This window comes from Zeugodacus cucurbitae, chromosome 3 (genome assembly GCF_028554725.1).
Source record: "Zeugodacus cucurbitae isolate PBARC_wt_2022May chromosome 3, idZeuCucr1.2, whole genome shotgun sequence".
In the NCBI taxonomy this organism is placed as follows: domain Eukaryota; kingdom Metazoa; phylum Arthropoda; class Insecta; order Diptera; family Tephritidae; genus Zeugodacus; species Zeugodacus cucurbitae.
This window is the reverse complement of record NC_071668.1, coordinates 25,647,915-25,664,735: the sequence shown is the minus strand read 5'-3', so window position 1 is coordinate 25,664,735 and position 16,821 is coordinate 25,647,915.

Sequence of the window (16,821 nt, the reverse complement as noted above, 5' to 3'; positions counted from 1 at the left end):
TTCATTGTGGGGTAATGGAATAATTCAACGATTGGGGGATCGGGCTCGCCATCTCCTGGTGTTGTACTTTCACTGCCATTCAGCAGGTCGGAGAAGTGTTCCCCCATAATCCCAGTATGCTCTGGACATCCGTTACCAGATTACCTCCTCATGATAATGTTTGAAACCTTCTGTAAATCGCCTCATCTTTTCATAAAATTTTCGAGCATTATGACCGATTATACATTGTTTATTTATACATTGTTTGTGATTATAAGCAAATTTTGTGCACACTCGAGTCTAAATCGATCACATTCAATACGAACGGGTGTAGAGTTTCAGTTCCACCAGTATATCCAATATCGGTCTAAACCTTGGTCTAACCCCACAATCCTCAATGTAATGCCATTATCTATTTCTGTTCCTTTATTTGATGGTATACCGTTAAAAAAGGGAAAAAATTAAACTTTTTTGAAAAAAAAAAATGTTTATTCAGTAGTCGACATTATTGTTGCCCTTTAAAATAATCCTTGCTTTCAATTCCCTTTATTTTTTGAACAGACCACGTATACAAATTATGGCTATTTCCACTTTACTAAATGATTGACATAGTGATTTATGTTACTTTGGTTAATATAAGTACAAATATCTGAATCAAGAAGCTAAATTATATGGCTTATAGTATAAGTTAATATGATACCAAATCGTTCACAATTTCTTTGAATAATTAATATTTGATTTATTTCGCAAATTTTTGTAAATAAAGTTTTGGTGACATTTGAAATTTTTCCTGCATTTTACCTGACCTTAATCCTTTCTTACTTAGTTTTGAGTTACTGTATTGCTCCTCACTATTTATACTCTCGCAACAAATGTTGCTAAAGAGAGTATTATAGTTTTGTTCACATAACGGTTGTTTGTAACACCCAAAACTAAACGAGTTAGATATAGGATTATATATACCAAAGTGATCAGGGTGAAGAGTGGAGTTCAAATCCGAATGTCCGTCCGTCCGTCCGTCCGTCTGTGCAAGCTGTAACTTGAGTAAAAATTAATATATCTTGTTGAAACTTGGCACACTTATTTCTAGGCACCATAGGAAGGTTGCTTTCGAAAATGAGCAAAATCGGACCACTGCCACGCCCACGAAAACCGAAAACACATAAAGTGCCATAACTAAGCCATAAATAAAGCTATGGAAATAAAATTTGGTATGAAGAATCGGCCCTATGAAGGGGCATATGTGGATGTAATTTTTTTGGGGAAGTGGGCGTGGCCCGCCCCCTACTAAGTTTTTTTATACATGTCTCGCAAACCAATGGAGCTATATAAACTTTCTGCAGTCGTTTTTTTTAGCCACTTCCTAATACAGTCCAAAAATGACAGAAATCGGATAATAACCACGCCCCCTCCCATATAAAGGTTAGGTTGAAAATTACTAAAAGTGGATTAACTCACTAACCAAAAACGTCAGAAACACTAAATTTCACATAGGAAATGGCAGATTTTTTTACAAAATGGAAAATGGGCGTGGCGTGGCCCACTTATGGGTCAAAAACCATATCTCAGGAACTACTCTACCGATTTCAATGAAACTGGGTTCGTAATAGTTTCCTTACATCCCAATGATATGTTGTGAGAATAGGCCAAATCGCTTCGCAACCGCGCCTACTTCCTATATACCAGAACTTTGAAGACGATCTGAATCGTTTACTTTACAATATATAAAGTAAGCACTAGTGAAGATATCGGTGCAGAACTTTGCACAAATACTACGTTTATAGTGTGGCAGCCCCATTCTAAAATCGCCGGAATCGGACCATAGGTCTTTAAGGCCCCATATATCGAACACAAGGACCTCGGTGCTTCTAACCTAATATTATGGTTTCCAACTTTCAATGGACTTTATACCATATACATATATGAAGAATATGTGGGTCAAATTGTGTAGTATATAATATAAATAAAGTTAAATGAATAAATTGCGAGAGTATAAAATGTTCGGTTACACCCGAACTTAGCCCTTCCTTACTTGTTTTATAATGCTTATATTATAAAAAGCGCAAAAGTATTAATTTATTAAATAAATATTAAAATTACTTCGAGTTTGCATTTATTTATAGCATGAGTATGCAAATTATATTATTAGCCTTGCAAAAAACAATAAAAGAAAGCACAACTTTGACTCAACTTTGATGACAAAGAAATTATTCTTTCATCGCGCTGGCCCTGCTCTACATAATTACCTTGCAAGTGACAACAAATACCCTTTGAATATATAATTTTTTTGTGAGAACTCTTTTCTTTGCGAGTTATGTTTTTTAATTTATGCAGTGTCTTTTGCATTTGAAAATGTTTGCTTCAGTTGACCTGCTGCTGGGCGGTAATGAGAGGCGAAGATATATATTTTTATTGCGTGCAGGGTGGTCTCTAAAAGAACTGATTTATGAAACTCTTTTATGTTGCGTACAATTGTCTCGTAAATATCATCCTACAGACTTCTGACAGAAGTTTAAATCGATTTTCTGTAAGCGAAAAATAAATGCATTAAAAGACTGTTTTAAAATTATAAAAAATATATTATTGCACTGTTATATCTGTGTTAGGATAACATAATATGTTTACGAATTTGTTTTTAGGTTAACACTATATAATATATAAATAATTGTCAGCCTAGAAATCCAATGTAGAATCACTTTTGCCAGCAGGTGCTACTATGGACTAAGTAGGCAATTGAAAAATAAAGTTCTCTATCGACCAACAAAAATCAAACTCTACAAGTCCCTCATTATTCCCGTCCTGGTTTATGGTGCTGAAGCATGAACGATTTCAACATCGGATGAGACGGCAATTTTGAGTTTTCGAAAGAAAGTCGGAAGATTTATGGACCTATTTCAGGAATTTTTATACTCTCGCAACAAAAGTTGCTAAGACAGTATTATATTTTTGTTCACATAACGGTTGTTTGGAAGTCATAAAACTAAACGAGTTAGATATAGGGTTATATATATCAAAATGATCAGGGTGACGAGAAGAGTCAAAATCCGAATGTCTGTCCGTCCGTCCGTCTGTGCAACGGATAACTTGAGTAAAAATTGAGATATCTTGATGAAACTTGGACCACTGCCACGCCCACAAAATGGCGAAAACCGAAAATACATAAAGTGTCATAAATAAAGTTATAAAAGTAAAATTTGGAACAAAGGATTGCACTAGGAAGGGTCATATTTGAATGTAAGTTTTTTGAGGAAGTGGGCATGGCCTCGCCCCAAAATCGGTTATTTGTATATATCTCGCAAAACAATAAAGCTATATAAACCAAACTTTTTGCAGTCGGTTCTCTTACGTATCCCACCACACACCATGCAATTAGTTTAAATCGGATAATAACCACGCCCACCTCCCATACAAAGGTTATGTTGAAAATTACTAAAAATTAATCACTAACGAAAAGCGTCAGAAATACTAAATTTTACAGAAGAAATTGCAGAAGGATACTGCACTCAGATTTTTCACAAAATGGAAAATGGGCGTGGCTTCGCCCACTTATGGGTCAAAAACCATATCTCACGAACTACTCGACCGATTCGAATGAAATTCGGTATATAATATTTTCTTGAGACCCTGATGACACGTGTGGAAAATGGATGAAATCGGTTCACAACCACGACAACTTCCCATGTAACTCAATTTTGAACTCCATCTTATTCCTTCTCTTTATAATATATGTATACATAAGGAACCAATGAAGATAGCGAAATAAAAATTTACACAAATACTGTATATGATCTGTGGCATCACTTGTGAAAAAATTGTCGAAATTGGACAATAACTTTCCATTTGCAGGAAATATTTTTCTTCAAATAGTGTAACATCCTCTATCTCTCATATACTTAATTATAGGATTTTCAAATTGGGTCAAATTGTGTGTTATCTTAATAAAAATATATCAATAAATTGCGAGAGTATAAAATGTTCGGTTGCAACCGAACTTAGCCTTTCCTTACCTGTTTTTATTAAAAAAAATTGGAGATAGTTTTCCGAACTTTTTATCAGTGTTGGCTAATTGATTGGCTATCATTTGTTTGATGTACCTTGATGTTAATCTACAAATATTGGGGTCAAAAAGGTTTAATCTTCTTTAGCGCTCCCCTGAACGGCTAACTTTTTTATAGCACAAATACTTGTTGATTGGAAACCAGCTTCTACATACCGAAAGTGCCTTACTAAGACCCTTACATAATTGTTACCGATGCAATTCGTCAGGTTTTGCTAGTTTGCTAAAAGAGGCTAGAACTATTGTGATTAGAATCCGGCCGATTAATTTGCCTTATTCTTTCTCCTTATTTCTGTTTGTTTTTATTTGTTTTGATTTCTTTAAAACTCTTCTGTACAACTTATAAAACAAAGTTTGATTCATATTTGACTGAACCAAACATTCCTCACTATAATAATATGGACTAACTATAAGGTGGATGCAAAAGAACCTCTCCAACAATTTCCCGTAACTTCATTTGAGTCACTATCAATATGTGTGGCCTGTCGGTGTCCTGATGGAACAAACCCCTTCTGATCGCTTCTGTGCAATTGTTTCTTTTAGGGGGTAGACCAGTGCCTTTAAATAAAATAAGCTATAGAGCTCGGGAGCGACTTCGGCCGATTTTTTGCCAATTGGCCGATTAATCGGCATCGGTGGGATACTAAATGTGAGATCGGTGGCACACTAAATTTGAGATATTCCACTACTCTTATGGAACTATTTAAAAGGATTTCTTTATGAACTGCCAATGTTGTAAACTATTTTGAAGAGGTTGATCCGGAGGTCGTAAGGTCAACTAAATACATATATTTTATTGGGATTTTGTTGATCTACAGCAAGATGTTCATATAATTTCGTGCACATTTGTTACAGGTAAACTTAAATTCCATTCAAAATAACCAAAAGTTTTGCGCCCAAACTAAAAATTATTCCAAATTTACATACTAATTATTAGCTATGGATGTACGAGTATATGCATACATACATATGTACTTATGTTAGTCACATTCCAATTTTTAAGATTGCTTAAACTTTTAATTTTCTACCCTAACGAGGCTGCACTTTCAATTATACTTACTTTCTTCATCAACATATTTCTGCCTTCCAATAGCAATAGTGAGCTAATACTGTGTAGCGGTTGCTTTTGTTGTACCTAGGAGAATATGTGCATACAACTCTATATCCCTCTATTCCTTTTACTTTTACCTAACTTTCGTAAAAAATTTATGCGCTTCGAGTTTTTTCTAGACCGTCTTCATTTCGCACTTTATTCATTTGACTTCATGAGAATGACTTTTTCATCAAAAGTCCGGAACTAGACCTCCGCGTAACAGCTGGAGGTGGAGCGTAGCAGCATCGGACGCGGATGGAAGGAAATTCGCGCAAAGCGAATGGGGTTTTGCAAAAAGTGAAGTGAAGAAAACTCAGCGAAAAATCTCAGCAAATTGGTGGACAATACCGTTGCAGCGGGTGAGCGGCTTCTCCTGGCGTTGGTTTACATTGTAGATTAGTGCGTGCAAAGGTTAATGGGAGCTTAAATCGGTGGAAATCACCATTGCATTTGCCAGTCACTACACTAATTGCGATTTAAATTAGAATTTGAAATTAGTTAAGTGCAGAGCGATGGGAAAGCCACATATATATATATATATGTACATGGTGAACTCTAAGCACTCACGAACATCTGCTCGATTATTTGTAATTGTTTACGCAATTTAGTTAAATGCATGGCTACTAAATGCGTCAAATTTAATATTTGTAATAATTAGGTGCAAAGAGGAAGCTCTGTACCAATAATAGGAGGTCCGCAAATAAGAAAGGATCCCGGATTTTTAACTAGTCAAGATCAACTCGAAATAATGCGGGAGAGGTTTCGTCCAGATATAATACCGTCAACAACAGATATGTTCTCTCTTCTTTGAACAGTTCAGCTGGGGTTGTCTTATTTTATTCAATTAATGTTTTCTTAATACTATTATCCAAATTTCCCTTTAGTAAATTCCATTTCGTTTTGAAACCGTCTGTAAGTTGGTATTGCTTCCATTCCTGAATTTTATTATTTATATTATATTCTTCTATAATTATTATAGTCGAAGACATACTCGTAAGTAATTTCGATTTCTTCCGAACGAGACGAACTCACATATCCAAGTTTTAGAGTGATCGTTGCAGTTTTTAGAAGGGTAGATGTTGTAGAAGTCATAGGCCTTGATAAAAAATTGGGTTCGTTGCGATTACATAAAGCAACATCGTCATTAATTTCTGTACGTTTCTGTCGAACTTACTTTTACACAGAGCTATATTTCTAAACACAAGGTCAGGAAATAAGTTAAAGACTCCTTTTGGCAGTTTGGCACCAATTGGTAATACCAAGTGAAGCCAGGTCCTTCTCCACCTGGTCCTTCTATCGGAGTGGATGTCTCGCTCGGCTTCCAACGATTATCTTCTAAAGTGGATCTCTAAATCCCTTTCAACTCATATAAATCCAATCCTAAACGAATCAATATTATTGGCGTTTCATTATTTGATGATACGAAATTCCAAATATATTAGCTTAACTGAGGAAGCACAAATCAACGCAAAATCGAGGATATAAAATTATCCAGTTTCTGAACTCAATATTTAAGTAACAGCTAGTTGGAGTGGATCTTATATTAATTGGAGAGAGAATCGTATTTCTCGTTTCCTAAGAAAAAACTAGTGGACCAACTTGTGTTAGCGTTTTTACGTTATATGTCACAGAGTTAAAAAAAGAAACAGTGTCATTTCAATTTAAGTGACACTTTGTTATTTCCTTCGCAACAAAACAAAACGAGTAAAAAACTTCCTAACCAAAATGAAGTAAGGACGAACGAAGTCTCGGCACAACCGAATATTGAAAACTCGAGTGATTTTTTGGAACAATTATAGGGGTGTGAAATTTAATGGGGAACCTACAATATTTTTGTTAAAACAATAATCGAATCTATTTAGTTCCATATCTGAGATTCCTACTCAGTTTTAAGATATCTTGCAAAGTGACCCATAGAGCTTAAAGTTTCCGACACAAATTATTATATTGGATATTCAAGGACCAATTTCATACGTTTTTGTCGTTAAACGAAATTATGTTTTTTTATAAAACTAAACGAGTTAGATATAGGGTAATATATATCAAAATGAAGAGACGAGTTTAAATCCGCATGTCTGTCTGTCTGTCCGTTCGTGCAACAGATCACTTGAGTAATAATTAAAATATCTTGACGAAACTTGGTACACATGAAAATGGCCCATTCCATGTCCAGAAAATGACGAAAATCAAAAACCTATAAAGTGTCATATCTAAGCCATAAACAAAGTGGCCCTGCTCCCAAATATTTCTACAATCATTTCCCTTATGTACCTCATTACACACCATAAATATAGGTGAAATCTCGCATATAAAGTTTATGGTGAAATGGTAGAATGAAGCCCAGATTTGTTTGAAAATTTAAAATGGGCGTGGCCTCGACCACTTATGGGGCAAAAACTATATCTCAGAAACCACTTCACCGATTTCAATAAAATTCGCTACATAATATTTTATTGACATCCTAATGACACTTGCGGAAATAGTATAAAATCAGTTCACAACCACGACAACTTCCCATATAACTCAATTTTGGATTCCATTTTATTCCTTCACTTTATAATATATATATTAGAAACCAATGAAGATAGCGGAATAAAACTTTACACAAATAGTGCATATCATCTCTGGCTTCACTTGTGAAAAAATTGTCGAAAACGGACTATAACTTTTCAAGGCCCCAGATATCGAACATGTTGAACTCATCGCGTAATGGTAAATTTTAACCGAAAATATGGGTAAATCTCTCAGATAATTGAATTAATTGAGAGGAAATTTTTTTCTTCTACTAGTGTGTCTCTGTTCCAAAAGTTATTGAAATCGGGCCATAGCATCTTCTAGTTCCCATATACCTAATTATAGGTTCCTCAAAAATACGGTGCGCTTTATTCCGCATATATCGGTGAATATTTCATATATTAGGATCAGGAATTAAAATTATGTGTTGTCTTAATAAAATTGCCGACGGACATCCGAAATTATTTTTTGCCTCATTTGATGTACATAACTCTATATCTAACTCGTTTAGAATTAGAAGTTACAAAAGACCGTTAGTGAAACAAAAGCAATTATGTATTTCATAAAGTTTTGCGGGTGTATAAAAATCACTAAAAATCCACAATGCCGAAAGTAAGTTTTAACATATTGATTTATTACGCTTTTGTCGGCGCACAAAGTACTGTCATTTCTGCCATTGCTTACTAAACGAAAACAACATTCGATATTCCAAATAAAACTTTGATAATATGTTTACGCAGGAAATATGGAAAAAGAGCATTCGAAGTAAAAGAAATCCATTAAGAAACTCAATAAATTTTCCATAAGCGCTGACGGTGGTCATAACATAACACTGCCACAAGGCGATGGATTTCGCAAAAGCAGCAACAAAAAGTTACAAAAATTTGGCAAGAAAACTTTGACTCGCTTTCTCAGTTCACTTTTAACGTTCATTATTGTTGCCTTTTGTTTACGAAACTTCATTAAATCACTCAACACATTCAGTGCAAGACTTTTGTATGTATAAGCATGTACATATGTGATACATAGGTGTGTAAATGTAAATAAATAATGGTGGGCGAGATTAAAAAAGAGTAAAAACTTATTTACACTTGCATCCACCACATGCCTGCATTCACAAGTTTTGGCCTTTTTTCGGTGGTTCACAAGCGAGTTCTTGTGGCAAGCAGGTAAATCACTGTGTGCCACAGTATATTTGCTAACGTATATGTATGTATGTACCCTCAACTCACCCTTGTGAATATAGTCGCCGATCTTTGGTCGAAAGCACTGTTGCCATACAGCGGTTTAGGTGCGCCATGGCGTATACGTGTCATCTGGGCTTAAAAATGAATTATTAACTCAGCTCATACATATGTTCATTTGTTGTTGTTGTGTTTATGTGTGTGTAAGTTAGCTAAGGTGTATTACATTTTTGATGCAGGTAGCCTTGGGAGTTTGTCTATATACATATGTATATACACATATACTCACATAATTGTATTTGTGCGTGTATTCATTACAGTTGACAGAAATCAAAAAACAACATTGTTGACAAAATACACAACACTAAAAAGCAGCTGTGGCTATTGCGGCACTACAAAATGCCCACACTGCTGTTGCTGCTGCTGCCCAATTGAGAGTGTGGTGTCATAATTTCACTTCCCAAATGTGTAAGCCGCACATTAGTGTAGTTAGTTGTTGTTGTTGCTTAAGTGTGTATGTCAGCAGTAAATGCGTCATGTGTTGGGAATGTGCGGCGTTCGTAGGCATAAAATGTTGTAAGAATTATACACACGCCCCACAAGTATATTATCACATATTTATGTGCATTACGAGCGCTTATGTCACTTGGCTATCCAATTACATTGCCACACTTATTAAAAATTACACTTACACATACATTTCTATCTATGCTCATGTGATATCTATATGTGTACATATTCGTAAATAGAGTGTTGTTTAGCCACGTACAGTTATAAATTGTTTACTTAGAGGCATGTGAGGGGCAACCTTTTATAAAAGAAAAGTAGGACTAGATAGCCAACAGCTTTTGAACAGATATATTCCGTTGAAATTTCGACAGCCTCGTGCAGTTCTATGACAATGGTAATGTCAATTTCCACACTTTGAAGTATTTTACTTGTGGCGTTAATGCGATCTAGTAAACAACCCCATGAGGGCCGTTTCAAAACGTTCCAGTTTCAAACGAAAATTGTTGTGATTTGTGGTCTGTGTTTGAAATAAACTTGCGAAACCGTTCTCCATGTGATCCATTAGACAGGACATATCTGATTACATAAGTGAGCTGGTCTACGTGAGATATATCCAGTGTCAGGTCAATGATCAGAGAAAAATATTTTGCTGTTAATATTTCCATTACAATTGTTTCCAAAACTTTGTTTCCCATAAGTCGCATGAACTTGTTGAAGAAAGATAACTCGTAAATCCTGAGCCTGGATTTCCATAACGTGTAATGTGTTTAGCTAAGAACGGATCGAACTCGATGATAAGCTCTAATGGCATTAAATAATTTCCATTGTGGATTGATCCAAATTTTTCGTCGTGTCCTCTGAAAGGCAAATTCTTTTCAGAATGTTTTTCCAGTAATTTATTCCTTCATCCAATTGCATTGTTAATGCGCGGTTAATGCGACCTAACACGTTGCTTCGTTTTTTCATATGCAGAAAAGATAATTTGTGAGTAGGCGGATTCTTATGAGTTGACACTCGATGATATGAATTTTTTCAGTCATTGAAAAATTGGTCACAGCGGCGCGACGCACCGCACTCGTCCGCACTGACACGCACGTAATAACAATAGGTTAGGTACCTAAGTACCTATTCTTCCTAGATACTTTATATGTACGATGTACGAAATGATTTATACTTTGATACGCAAAAATATTGCTTTAAGAAGATTGTATAAGCATACGGTTAAGATACTTTGCATTTGAGTTATTTCTTGTTAATCTTGTTGTTATCAGTGATTTTTTGGCACGATTTGCCGCCCTAGGCCCGGGCCTACTGGGCCTTAGGGCAAATCCGCCTCTGCAAATCATAGTCTATATTTCTCAAAGTGAGATGATTAAGACGTTTGTCGTTTTAACGTTGAAAAACAAAAAAATGTTCGGGAGAGACAAGTAAATGCGCAAGGTAATTTCTATGTTTGGGAAACACGATTCTATGGAATTATTTAATAAAAGTTCAAAAAATTGCATTTCCAGAGGCTCTTGTGTCTTTCTGTCAATAACAGAAGCCATATTTAGCTGAAAAGGTAGTTCGTCGCCTAGGCTCTTCTCCAAATCATCTTCGTATGCACTGACCATACTTGATGATTTTTTCACAATTTCTCCTCTGTTTTAAGGGATTATATATGTATGTCGAAATACTCAAAAAACACCAGTAATTTTATGATATGCTGCCATACGTTTAGTTACGTTTTCAATAATGACAATAACCACCTGAATTTCAAAATGTTGCCCAGGTGTTTTCTTCTCAGCAAAGCCGTCGTCATATTTGTTTTCGTTTTGAAATTGGTTGGTCGTGTGCACGCGAATAAAATGTTGATTGATTTGTTTATTGAGGCATAGTTAGTTTAGTTTTTGTTGTTTATTTATTATATTTAATAAATAAAATATACTTAAAGTTAAATTGTTCACATAAAATTATTTTCACTTTGTTCCCGAATCAGTATGAAAACGGCTACTGATCGGTTCATCTTGAATATTTATACTCGCGCAACATGTTGCAAAGAGAGTAATATAGTTTTGTCCACATAACAGTTGTGTGTAACACCCAAAACTAAGCGAGGTAGATATAGAGTAATATACACCAAGGTGATCAGGGTGACGAGTTCAAATCCGGATGTCTGTTCGTCTGTCCGTGTAAAATTTCGTACAAAGGATCTCACTAGGAAGGGGCATATCCGGATGTAATATATTTGGTACATATCTTGTAAACTACTAAAGCTATATCAACCAAACTCTACAGTCGTTTCTTTTAGGTACTATCTTGTAGAGGAAGTCGGATTATAACCACGCTCACCTCCCATACAAAAGTTATATTGAAAACTACTAAAAATGCTTTAATTCAGTAAGGAAAAACATCAGAAACCTTAAATTTCATCATTAAGAGGGTACAGAAGGGCTGCATTCAAATTGATATACAAAATTTTAAATGAAACTACTCGACCAATTTCAAATTCGGGTCATGCTCCTGGCATCCAAATTATATGTTGTGAAAATAGGCCAATACTTCCTATATACAAGAACTTTGAAGTATTTATTTATAATTATGTATTTATATTTGAACTTTGTATAAATAGTTTCGCACCCCCTTTCTAAAAATCGCCGAAATCGGAACATAGCGAAACCTATCAACGCCCCATATATCGAACATGAAATTTTTTTTTACCGAAAATATAAGTATCGCTTTATGGCACTCAGATATTTTGAAGAAATTTGTAGGGCTTTTTTCAGCAATAACGACTCATTTATCTTATGACAGCGAAACGGATTTATATTTTTCACAAATAACGACCGAATTCCAAAGGGATTCTATATTTGCTAAATAACGGGTGATTTTTTTGAGGTTAGGATTTTCATGCATTAGTATTTGACAGATCACGTGGGATTTCAGACATGGTGTCAAAGAGAAAGATGCTCAGTATGCTTTGACATTTCATCATGAATAGACTTACTAACGAGCAACACTTGCAAATCATTGAATTTTATTACCAAAATCAGTGTTCGGTTCGAAATGTGAAAATCCGCTTTTTTATCGACAAATTTTGTTCAGCGATGAGGCTCATTTCTGGTTGAATGGCTACGTAAATAAGCAAAATTGCCGCATTTGGGGTGAAGAGCAACCAGAAGCCGTTCAAGAACTGCCCATGCATCCCGAAAAATGCACTGTTTGGTGTGGTTTGTACGCTGGTGGAATCATTGGACCGTATTTTTTCAAAGATGCTGTTGGACGCAACGTTACGGTGAATGGCGATCGCTATCGTTCGATGCTAACAAACTTTTTGTTGCCAAAAATGGAAGAACTGAACTTGGTTGACATGTGGTTTCAACAAGATGGCGCTACATGCCACACAGCTCGCGATTCTATGGCCATTTTGAGGGAAAACTTCGGAGAACAATTCATCTCAAGAAATGGACCCGTAAGTTGGCCACCAAGATCATGCGATTTAACGCCTTTAGACTATTTTTTGTGGGGCTACGTCAAGTCTAAAGTCTACAGAAATAAGCCAGCAACTATTCCAGCTTTGGAAGACAACATTTCCGAAGAAATTCGGGCTATTCCGGCCGAAATGCTCGAAAAAGTTGCCCAAAATTGGACTTTCCGAATGGACCACCTAAGACGCAGCCGCGGTCAACATTTAAATGAAATTATCTTCAAAAAGTAAATGTCATGAACCAATCTAACGTTTCAAATAAAGAACCGATGAGATTTTGCAAATTTTATGCGTTTTTTTTTTTTTTAAAAGTTATCAAGCTCTTAAAAAATCACCCTTTATGAGACAATTGAAAACTTTAAACCCTTCTCCAGAAAAATCGACTCTTTTGAGTTGTGACACTATTCATGTAAATGAGCTATATGTTCAAAATATTAAAAAAAAACGACAAATATCATTTGAGAAAACAAGTCCTTTCGAAAATTTTCTCCAATTCGCTTTTTATTTTATTATAAACCAATTTGACGGAACAACTTGTGTGGAACAAGTTGATTTTTTTCGTTACAGTCGATATGACAAAACAGGCTATTTCCCTATTTTCTTTTTTTAATAAGCTACTATATTGAGCAAAAAACCACATAAAATGTACTCCAAATATTTTCTTCATTTTGTGTGTTTTGTGCTCTCCTGGAAAATAGGTATTTTAAAGAGAGGTTGTTTTGTCAAATGCCCACAGATTTGTTACTCCGTTCTGACATGAACCGCATGTTAGTGAGGACGTCGTGCATCGACAGGAACAATTGGTAGTCAGAAGGTATGGATGGTTGAGTTAAAACTTCACAGCCGTTGTTTTCAAAATTGTTTTTAACTGGTCTTGCAATATAAGGCATATATATGAATTTATTTACAAGTTCCGCACAATTTTTTGTAGGTTATGTAAGTAACATATGTTCTTATTAAAAGGTATTTGCATAAAGAATGAAAACCAAAAATCAAATAGTCTACCGGATTTCCTTTTGTCACTAGAAATGCCAGAGTAATTTTTTCTTTTTTCTACACGAACTGATACTGCTAACTGGTGCAGAGATGTAGAGATGTGGACAGAGACAACATCTGAGACCTTTATCTAATTTACTACAATTTACAAAGTGCTAAGGATTTCGTATAATATCCCCGAAGTTCTTTTTAGAATATATGAAAGATTTAACCATATTGTGGGCAAAAAATTAGGCACAAGCACTGAGGTCTTCAACTTCGATACCTGGGACCTTGAAAAGTTATAGTCCGAATTCAACAATTTTTAAATGAGTAATGTCACACTATAAATGCTTTTTCAAACTATGGAATTGGTATGCTAAGAAAATGTTATGAACCGAATTTTTTTGAGTAGTTCCTGAGCTATGATTTTTGGCCCATAAGTAGGCGGAGACACGCCTTTTTTATTTTTTTATGCCTTTATGACTGTTGCCCTTCTATACAATCTTTACCATACAATTTAGTTTCTGGTGTGTTTCCTTAGTGAATTAAAGCACTTATTGCAGTATTCAACAGAACCTTTGGTTGATATGTAGGCTTGGTTATAATTAGAGTTCATCCATTTGAATGCTGCATAGTTAAGTGTCTAAAGGAAACTACTCCAGAAAGTTCGGTTAATATAACTTAAATCGTTTTCCAGATATATAGAAAAAAAAAAGATATTTAGGAGCGAGATCACGCCCACTTTCCCTAAAAAAACATCGATATATGACTCTCACTAGAACCTCTGTACCAAATTTTTCTTTCCTAACTTTCTTTATGACTTAGTTATAGCACTTTATAGGTTTTTGGTTATCACCATTTTGTGGGCGTGACTGTGGTCCGATTTACAATATCAACCTTCTTATAGTGCCAAGAAATACGTGTACCAGATATTTCGTTTTTTACTCAAGTTAGCGCTTGCACGGACAAACGGGCAGACAGACATCCGGATAGCAACTCTACTCGTCTCACTAATCACTTTGGTATACATACGTATATGTATAACTCCATATCTAACTCGTTTAGTTTTAGGACTTAAGAACAACAGTTAGGTAAACAAAACTATAATACTCTGTTTGTAACATGTTGCAAGAGTATAAAAATGTTTATCATGATTTGTGTCATATTGTTACACCCGACTGTAACACGCACGCACACACACACATTTGTGTACATACATACATTTATAACAGTAGAATGCCAGCAAGTGAAACAACTATAAATTATGTTAAATTCTCGATTTTCACACGTTAACACTCAGTAAAATTTACAGTGTAATTTTTCATTATTAATAGCTGCAACACAAATATTTACTCAAGTCCAAGTTATTTATTTTGTTTTATAGACTTCATTAGCAAAGGCGCAATTTATTACATTTGGAAAGTGTTGCACCTTGATACACATTTTGAACCAGCCAACATCTCAGCACTAAAGCACACCTGCGCTACTTTCTACAACAGAACGTAACGGTATTGGTGGTATGCGTGCCCTGTAAGTCCATCCGCATATATTTGCACCCGGGCACTTGCTTTCATTTCTTATTACTTGCCATCGCATTCGTGTGCAATTATGTTGATGTGCATTGCAACTGACTTGATGAGTATTTATGATTAAAGTTTACTCAACCATAGTCAGTATTTATATGTGAGTGCGTACTCGAATATAGGAAATTGTTGTACCGCGATGTTGTTATTTTTTGTACTCCTGTAACATTTTGTAATAGAGTGTAATGATTTTGTTCACCTAACGGGTGCTTGTAATACTTAAAATAATATAATTATTTGTATTTCAAAGAAGAGCCTAAGCTTGATCTCGGTATATTCGTCTTCCCAAATGCATAACATTAATATTTTAGCTAGGTAGGCATTTCTTGAGACAGAACGAGAACGATGATAATGCATATAAGTAGTTGGAATTGAATCATTGCCATGCTCACACAATTTTTGATAGATAATAATAGATAATAATGATGTAATAGAATTTGTTATATAGTATTCTCTACACAGAGTTTGAAAACTTTAGAACCAAACGTAGTTATCACTATAAAGCTATTTCGAGACTCATTTGTTTATTTTAGTTTACAATAGATGGCGCTCCCGCTCCGAAAGTTGTTGAAATTGGTTAATATCAAATTACAATCCGACAATTCGGAACCATTTTTACTTCCGAATAGGTCTCTGCCTAGGCGGTTACCTTTTCTTTGTTGCAACCTCTCTTTGCAGCGAGCTTTTTTTTTTTGAAGTCTAAATATAAGAAAAAGTCAGAGCAGTTCCGTCGAGTATATCGGGATAAAATTCTAATTAATAAATAATCAATATAATGATTTCTGATTCTCTAGCTGTCTCAATATTATTGAGAGTAAGAGATATGTTATTAAAACGAGGAAAAGCGAGAACATGCCATTTATTACAAAGTGATTTGATTTCAATATTTTTTTATGTCCTAGGCTAAGTGAGCACAGTTTGGTCTAATAACAAATTTATAGACAATGCGTAAAATTCTCTATAATAGTGTTCTGAAGACCCCTCAACCTTATCTAATATTCCGTTGTGCCCGCACATCAGTTCATCCTTACTCATTTTTATTAACTTTTTTCACACTCTTTGCTATGCACTGAGTGCTCTTTCATGTTGCACTCAACAAAGTTACTGTCAACGCGAGTTTCTTACTTTGCAATTTCTGTGATTTGTTATTAACTCGTTAGGTGGAAAAATATGCTCATTAATTTGCTTTTGTGTATGCGAGTTTGCTGTTTCTCTTTACATGTACTCGTTAGGATTTAAATGATTTTTGTTGTATCCACTTTTTGCCTGGCAGTTCATTTGCCACATTTGCTATAAGTTAATTACATTAGTTGGTGCTATATGTATATCTTTAAAACAAAGCCAATGATCAACATTGTTTCCATGTTTAACTGTCAGTATTGGCGGCGTGACTATCTCTAGAAGGGTTGAACTAATAATGTTGTTCCGAAGTAGCCCACCATTATATATGTTAATCA